Consider the following 8,109-nt stretch of genomic DNA (forward strand, 5'->3'; position numbering starts at 1 on the left):
ACGCACACCCATGCCTTAAAACCAACTAGTGTGAAATATTTCAGTCATTAAACCATGCAAACTGTTAGTGCAAAGATGAGCTAACACCTGTGCTCAGGTGAGTGTTTATGTTCTTCTAAAATGGATGGTGGAACGTGAAAAGAAGGAGGGAGAGTGCCCAGCCATCCCCACCCCAAGACCCCCGCCGCAGCAGCAGCGGCAGCCGGAATCCCCCCAACGCCACACGGGAACAAGCAGGGAACAACCGACCCCCGGGCGACCAAGACCGCCACCCAGGCCAGGGCCAGCAGGACCGCCGCGAGGCCCCCAGAGCCAGAGAGCAGGGAGGCACGGAGGGAGAGAGAGCGTCGCCCCAGCCCAACCAGGAGAGCAGCCCCCCCGCCGCGCCGGGAGAGCCCAACGCAGGGCCCCACCGGAGAAGGACGCCCACAGCCCCAGACGAGCACCCCATCACCACCCAGGAGTTCCGGGCATCCCCCTGCCCCAACCCCAGGTACGAGCCAGGACCCCCTAAGGGAGACCCGCTCCGCACTCCAGGCAGCCACCCACCCGGCCCACGGTTGGTCCAGGGAGGAGCAAGGCAGGGGCCCACCTATAGTTCGTGCAGGTTAAAATATTAAATTTGAGTTATATTCATTTATGACTGTAGTTAAACTAGTAGCCATTTGAACAACAAACAACAAATATAAAAAAAAAAAAAAAAAAAATAACTTTGTGTCCCAAAGTTTGGAGTTTTTGTGGACTTGTGTATGGATTGTGGTCATTTGCAGCGTAGGAGCTCCACAAGGTGCTGTCCAGGCTCATCTGCTTTTCATACTCCTTCTCAGCTTTGAGCTGCACAAATTATGAGAAGCGTTTTTTATAAATAGAGTTTGATTGACCGATTGAAGTTTTCTATTAATAGTGGACCATAGTCAAAATCTCTCCAAAAAATTCCACAATTGCATCATAATTAAAAGGCCACTGGGAAATCTTTTGAAATAGTTCAAAAGATGATTGGAGTGGGACTTGAAGTTCTCTCGAGTGCAGAAAGCTCTCATGGAGACCTTTTCCCACTAATAGGCACTGTGTGATCCGCAGAAGCAGACAAAAGGCTTAACAGAGAGTTAAAGGTCGTCTGTTTTGTTCTGGGTTGTCCTATCCAGACGGGGCGGGTGACTTGATGCTAAGAAAACCTGATGGCTGATGGATAACACCCCCACCCCTGTCACTACGAGTGACAGTGCAGACTCAGGTTCAGGGAGATCCGGATATCAAAAAAGAGAAGTAGATCCTCGCTGGTAAGACGCAGAAAAGAAGGCAGGCAAAACGAGCGGACTCTGAGGACCTGAAGACATCTTTGAACCAATTAGAGCAGGCAACTGTGGCTGCTCCAATAGAAAACCACAGAGGGTGAAATCCAGGACAGCAACAGCCAGAAAAAACCAAAGAACAAAATAGAAATCGCAAACACACAAATTAAGACCCAAACCCTAACCCACTTGAGTCTCCTTCAGTAAGGATTGATCCATACTGTCTGGGGTTATTGGAGGATCTGGTTGCCTTTTGATGCCAGGCTGTTTAACTTAGAAGCAGAAATCACTACTGGTCAGGTGGCAAAAATTACTATGTGCAATGCTTACACTGTAAATCTAATCAGAACATATTTTTGCGTTTCCACATCTATGCATATGTATGTATGAGGGTCTATATGTACAGGATAAAGTCCATGCAGATGTTCCAGTGTGTTTATTCTTTTTTACTGTCCAAAGGTTTACTGTCTAATTCATCACTAGGCCAAATCAAAAATCCTGTGTCATTTTCTGGTACATAGAAAAAAGTGAATTTCTCTTCTATGAGATTATCAAATCAAATCTAGATTGATGTGTATGTGTACAGTTATGCTAGGCTGTAACCTAAAGCTTCAATGTTGCCATTCTTTTACCATCAGATCTAACGTATTTTACGTAGGGAATATGGAATTACATGAATGACACAAACAAACTGCCTCACAACTTTGATCATTTCAGTGGGACTTCCAATTAGGCCCTGCAGGCTTGGAACAAATCAACAAGAGACCACAGCTGCTCTACCTGCTGTGAAAGAAAAAAGGAGTTCCTGCTGCAGGCAGTAGGCAAAGAAAAGCTGGAAAAAGTGTTTTTTGTCATTGTTTTCAGCGAAGATCTTTTTGTCTTAGATGTGATGCAAAGAAATCCCTTCCATGGTGTGCATCATCCACCCCTTCCTCTGATGTATGTTTAAACTGAGATGAAAAACAAAAGAAGTCGCCTATTTTACAAAACCCATTTGGTGTTGTGACACAGCCTTGAGCACAATGCCTTGAAGTAGCTGCAGGATTCTTGGAATGTGTAAAAATCTAAAAGCTTAGATGTGTCAGTACTGGTGTGCTATTTGTACTTGACATGTTAATGAACTGCAAAAGCTTAGAGTACTGTCATTTTAGGAGACATGATGGAATTTACACAAACTTTGCACGTGGTGTTTACTTAAAAAACCCAGTGGATTTTGTTTAGAGGGCTGTGATTGATGTGGTTCAGCCACAGTATATTAGACTCCATCTATATTTTTACTTTGTTCTAACTTGTCCTATCCAACAGCTGAGCAAGCAGATCAGAGCTGAGTGCCTCTTTTATTGGACAGATTTTATTGTCACAATTGGGGTTTATGGATCTTCAGACAGAGCGTATATTTGTATAAATCCCTTTTGCATGTGAGGCTGAGCTTCATTTATGAAAATTGTATTTGTATGCATTCCTTGATGGACCGGACAGAAAAAAGAAACAAAAGAGGAGAGAAAGGAACAGAGTGGGATGTTAGAGATGGGGGATAAGGGGTTCCAGTGGGGGTTGTCGATATCACAAAGTTAGAACATAAAAGTGTCGTAAGTAAATTGAATTACATAACTTCGTTCACACAGCAACAAAAAAAAATAGTCTGCGCACAACTAATTACAGGTCAGAAGTATAATCCTGCATCAATGATTAAAGATTTATCACCTAGGATTTCTGCACATAGACAGTTACACACAATACGCACATTACCGATATTCATGAAGAGAGGTGTAGAAAAAGAGAAAACACAATACCCATGCCCGCTAAAAACTGATGCTGCTCTGCAGAAACTTTGTCCTAGACAATGACAGGTATTTTTTATTTAGGCTATAAACAGCATAATCATAATTATAAGAGCACGCTGAGCACTTTGGAAATAGATCAAGAGATGATCAGAGTGGGACTTTAATGGTGGATAGTAAATCATTGACAAGAGTGCATACGTGACCCCTGCTAGATGCCTGCAACATCTTCAAGCTTGGATTGTTAGTTGACAATGTGATTGCAGGAATAGAGGAAGCTGGACTGTGAGAACAACTGAGATCTGTCAGGTTTGCGTAGATCTGCTGGTGGGAGTAAGACCTGACAGAGACCTTTCCTTTGTCCTATTATTTTTTTTCAAACATAACCTGTTTTGTATGTCAACCCTATCTGGACGCTTTTCTGTTGCATAATTAAAAATAAAAGTCAATACCTCTCCCCCGTGACCCGCCACCTTAATTTTCACATGAGATATTTCTAATAGAATTTTGCCACACGGTAATAGGGAACTTTTGAAAATGGAATGGCAAATTCCATTCTCTTTATCATTTTGATTAAGTGGCAGAATGAGCAGTGTTGAAAAAGAAGAAGAAAAAAGCCATTTGGTGGATTGATTTTTCCTTTTATTTTTGAGTCAACGAACGCAGCTTCATTTTTTCATTTTGAAAAGTAAAAGGATTTCTGATATTGACTTTTATTTGTAATTATGCAACAGAAATGCTTCCATAATCCTGCACACTTAACTTCAAGTTCTTCCACATAGCTTCCATGTCTACCTCTTGTTACTTTTGATAAAACGTTTTATTGGCCAAATATAGACTCGTTTCCTGTCCTATCTGTGCCTGTGAATAGATGTCGTAAGATCCAATAAAAACAGGGGTGGATGATCTGTCTTCACTGGACTTCCTTATTATGTTGAAGCCCTTGGCGATTGGTGAGAAAACAACTGAGCATCAACCCAGCAAACCTTTGCCTCTTAAACATGTTACCAGAGGGAGAATTGAGCTCTTCTTGTGGCGATTCCTCAACACTTATTCCACAAACTCCAATGAGGCAAAACCATTTCTAACTTCAACAGCAAACGTTACATTGGCAAAAGATTAGTAGTGCTTTTTCATCACCAATAAATAGTATTTGTATCCATTTTAAATGTGAATATTTGCAAAATTGAATCATTTTGACTGCAATATTTATATGTCCCATTTCTTGTTTTTTTTAAACTCCTCCTGGCTGTACTGATGGGCTCTTGATTTTCCTCACTGGCATTGTGAGGGTTGTTTTTCTCTTCCAAAATGGCTGTGTGGGTAAATAATTGGGAAGCTCTACTTGCCTGCAGGATTCTCACCTCCTGGTTAGTTGATGGAAAAAAAAATGTGACCACCTTCTGAGAGATTATCTGAGCAGAGGGCAGAAAAACACACACTGAGCCCAGTGCGCAAACTGCATCAAGGATTCAGATGTGCAAGTTCAGATGAACACAGGTGATGTGGCTGCGGTGCAAAGTTGCAGTGCGACAACGAAAGCCTGCCAGGTTTTGTAGCAAGAAATAATTCATTTTGGTAACTTTAAAAATATAAGCTTTAAGCCTGTTACACACAAATGTTGGGCAAAAATGGGAGGGGGTTGAAATAAAATTAAACTAAACACAAATTTAAACACCACCTCAAAAAATGAGCTTTTGCAACAAAAATCCAGGAAAATTTGAATCAGTTATCACAAATTGTGGATCTTCTTTTAAATAAGTGACAGTAATTTGTTTTTCTAAACCAAATATGAGAAAACAATGCAAATAAGTGCTGATTCTGGCTCATTCAGGGTCTAAGATACATGTTGTAACTTTGTGGTTGATTGGAAACTATTCAGTACTGGACATTCGCAGACAGTTCATATTAAATATAAGAAAATGAAACAAAAGTCGGGAAAGTGAACCCAATTACAAAAGAAAGAATAACTGATAACTTAGCATGGAAAAATAAACTTAAAATGCCAAATTTGAACAACAAATCTGTTTGAAGAGGACCTCGTGCAGAGATTTCATAATGATACCCTTTACACTGTTCAATCATCAGTATTAGCAGATCCGTTTTTATATGTTGTAAACGTGTTCCCAGTGTTCTTTTGATTAAAATTAAGTTTTTAGACAAAATAAAAAAAACAGTAATTTGCTTTCTACAGTGCAGCAGTAGTTCATTAGAAGGTCACCTCTGAGTTGAGTGGGACTGTTACTGCAGAGTGAGCCCGCCCCTGTTTCCTGCCATCCCTTTGTTTGTTTGAAAATGAGGACGTACATGAATATAGTCATCAACAAGTGGATGCATCAGAATGGACCAGCTGTGGCTTGCCGTAGTTAATAGCTTCTATGTCACACATACGATCTTTTCTCAACATCAATTTTGCAACTGTTACTGATTCAACACAATTTGAATAGAAATACTGCAAAGCCTTTCGAATCTAGTTAGATTTTCTAGAAATAACAACTGTGGCAAAAGTGAATAACAAAAAAACAAATTCAGTTGAATTATTTTAGATAAGAAAAGGGTACATAAGTGTGGCAAAATCTTTCCACAGTTGCCACTGTCATTCTGAAAAACAAAACATTTTCTGCTAGACATGAAATTCATCCAGCTTTTAAACCTAACTGCGATCTAGGGTCAGGGCCCACAGCTTAGTCTTGCTCAGAGACCCATTTATTAGTTTATGCATTTAGTTTAAAAGGGCTTCAATACTTTTGAGTATTTGCACACATTACACAAAATTGGGTAATATTCTTTTTGCATTTTTGTCTTTTGTAAATGTAGCTGCTGGCACATAATTTCCCCACGTGGAATGAATAAAGTCTTGTCCTAGAAACAGGTTTGTTAAAGCAACATCCATGAAATCTATCCATCCTCTTCTTCTGCTTCATCTTAAGAAAATTCACTTCAACACATCCCTACAATCATGGATTGAGCCCACAGTACACCTTATGCAAGAAAAAGAGCCACAAACTCACATTATTTCTTAAGGTTTTGTGGTCGTGAGAAAAAAGGCGGAGAGCGAATGCGATGATCCTGGCCATCACATGCATTAAATATTAATGTTCCCAGCAGGTGACAGCTTGGGGAGTTTCACCATCACGTATGAGCTTTGGTGTATCAGAGCGGTTGGAGATGTCAGTTAACGGCGTCGAATCTGTTGGCTGTCGGGTTTATTCACCCTGCTGCTTTCCTTTTTTGCCCAGCCTTGGACTTGAATCAGAGGTTTGTTGTAAGATAATGCCGACGAACGAAACTGAACCACTGGGTAATTAAAAGGGAAACCACAGGTAGCAGTCACGGCTCACAGACCACCTTAATGCTTCAATTACCAAACTGAAATGATTTAAAACAAAAGCTCAATGTGTCAGGAGCAGCCAGAGGCACCATATGTTTCATGGTTTCCACTCAGCCAGTGATTACGGATAAATTAAAAGCTTGCTAGTGAGTGTCATTCATCCAAATCCATGAAAAATAGAATAAACATCAGAGCGTCTTCAGGGAAGGGAACGGCCTGACTTTGTGGTTTCTAGAGGGGAATAAGTTGAAGGTTGGAGACTCTGCATGAATTGTCCATAAAGCTGCAGACACAACTGCCATGTGATGCACAACATTATTAGAACGCGCGTCTTTTTCACTTTTTGGCTACTATTTACTAGCGCATTTCCGCCACTCACAGTTGGAAGAGGCTCGGTGTAAAATGTTGGAGCGGAGCAAATCTCACAAGTCTTGCTCTTTTTTCACAGCTCTGTTCTAATATATGAAAGACTTGGTGTCATATAATCACAGCCCGACTCAAATGGTAGTTATTAATCTCTCCTCCATGATCAATTTTAAAATAGATGGCACTTCTGTGAATGAATGGGATGTCGTCCATTCATCACGACCAAATCTGAGTCCCTAATTGGTCAAAAATTAACGTGGTTTATCTTTAAATGTGGGAAATGGGCCCACTTTTCCTACGTAGAGTTTGCAAACTGTTGTAGAAACATGAGTAGTGACACGTGAACGTTAGAGTTCTGAACATGGTAGTTCCAAAAGCTAGTAAACAAAGACTTCCCATTGGAAGTGGTGGCTAGAACGCCAGTTGTCAAGGGGTAGCACAGTTTTCCCTTTTTTTTCCCAAGAAGCAAAAGATATCAGCCAGAATTGGCAAAGAATCATCCAATAATCCTTTCTTTTTTTCCCAATGCTGCCTTTCCCATTAATTTGACCTAAAGCTGAAAAATACTTAAATGATTACAACCCTTACACCTATGTTCCTGTCTCAATTTTTTCTTTCAAGAAATTTTTCTTGTATTAAAAATTAAATAGCTGCTTACATTCTATTTTTTTTCTTCCAAACTGAGATCTAATCTATAGAATGAACTGTACATTTTCCCGATTGGGATCTAAACAACACACATTCATTCTTGACAGCCTTGTTGGGTGCACACCAGCATGTTTTCCTTTTTGTGACAGAAATTGGGGGACTGGTTTGTGTCTTTTGGGGGCTCAAAGCAGACAGTAAGTCAGAGAGTGTTTGTGGCCTTTTTCATAAAACTTGTTGACAAAAAGGAGAACAAAAATAATGTCAGCTCTGTGGTGAATCCTGCCAGTGGGATGGATGTTTCAAAGGGATTTTTCAAAAAGGAGTCACTCGTCAAATATGGAGTAGTATAATTACACCTGTAATGTACTAACATTTGAAATAAAATAAATAATAATAATAATAATAAATGATAAATACATTAAAATAACATTCTTACATTAGGACATTTTGTTTTAGTTTTGTCATTTTGTGCTGTACATTTGCAGCTTTTTACATTTATGACTGATTGTGAAGGTCTAAAAACGAATAGCAATCTCCTCGTTGACTCACAGAACAAAGTGAAATGCATTTGTGACAGTGATCATCAGAGGGGAGGCATCTAATAAATTAAATGATGTTCTGTTGCAGCGGACAGGAACACGCTTCTCCCACACTGATAGATTAGAAAAAACTGCTTGGTTGCTGGGTAACA

Source organism: Oryzias latipes, chromosome 11 (genome assembly GCF_002234675.1).
Source record: "Oryzias latipes chromosome 11, ASM223467v1".
NCBI lineage: Eukaryota > Metazoa > Chordata > Actinopteri > Beloniformes > Adrianichthyidae > Oryzias > Oryzias latipes.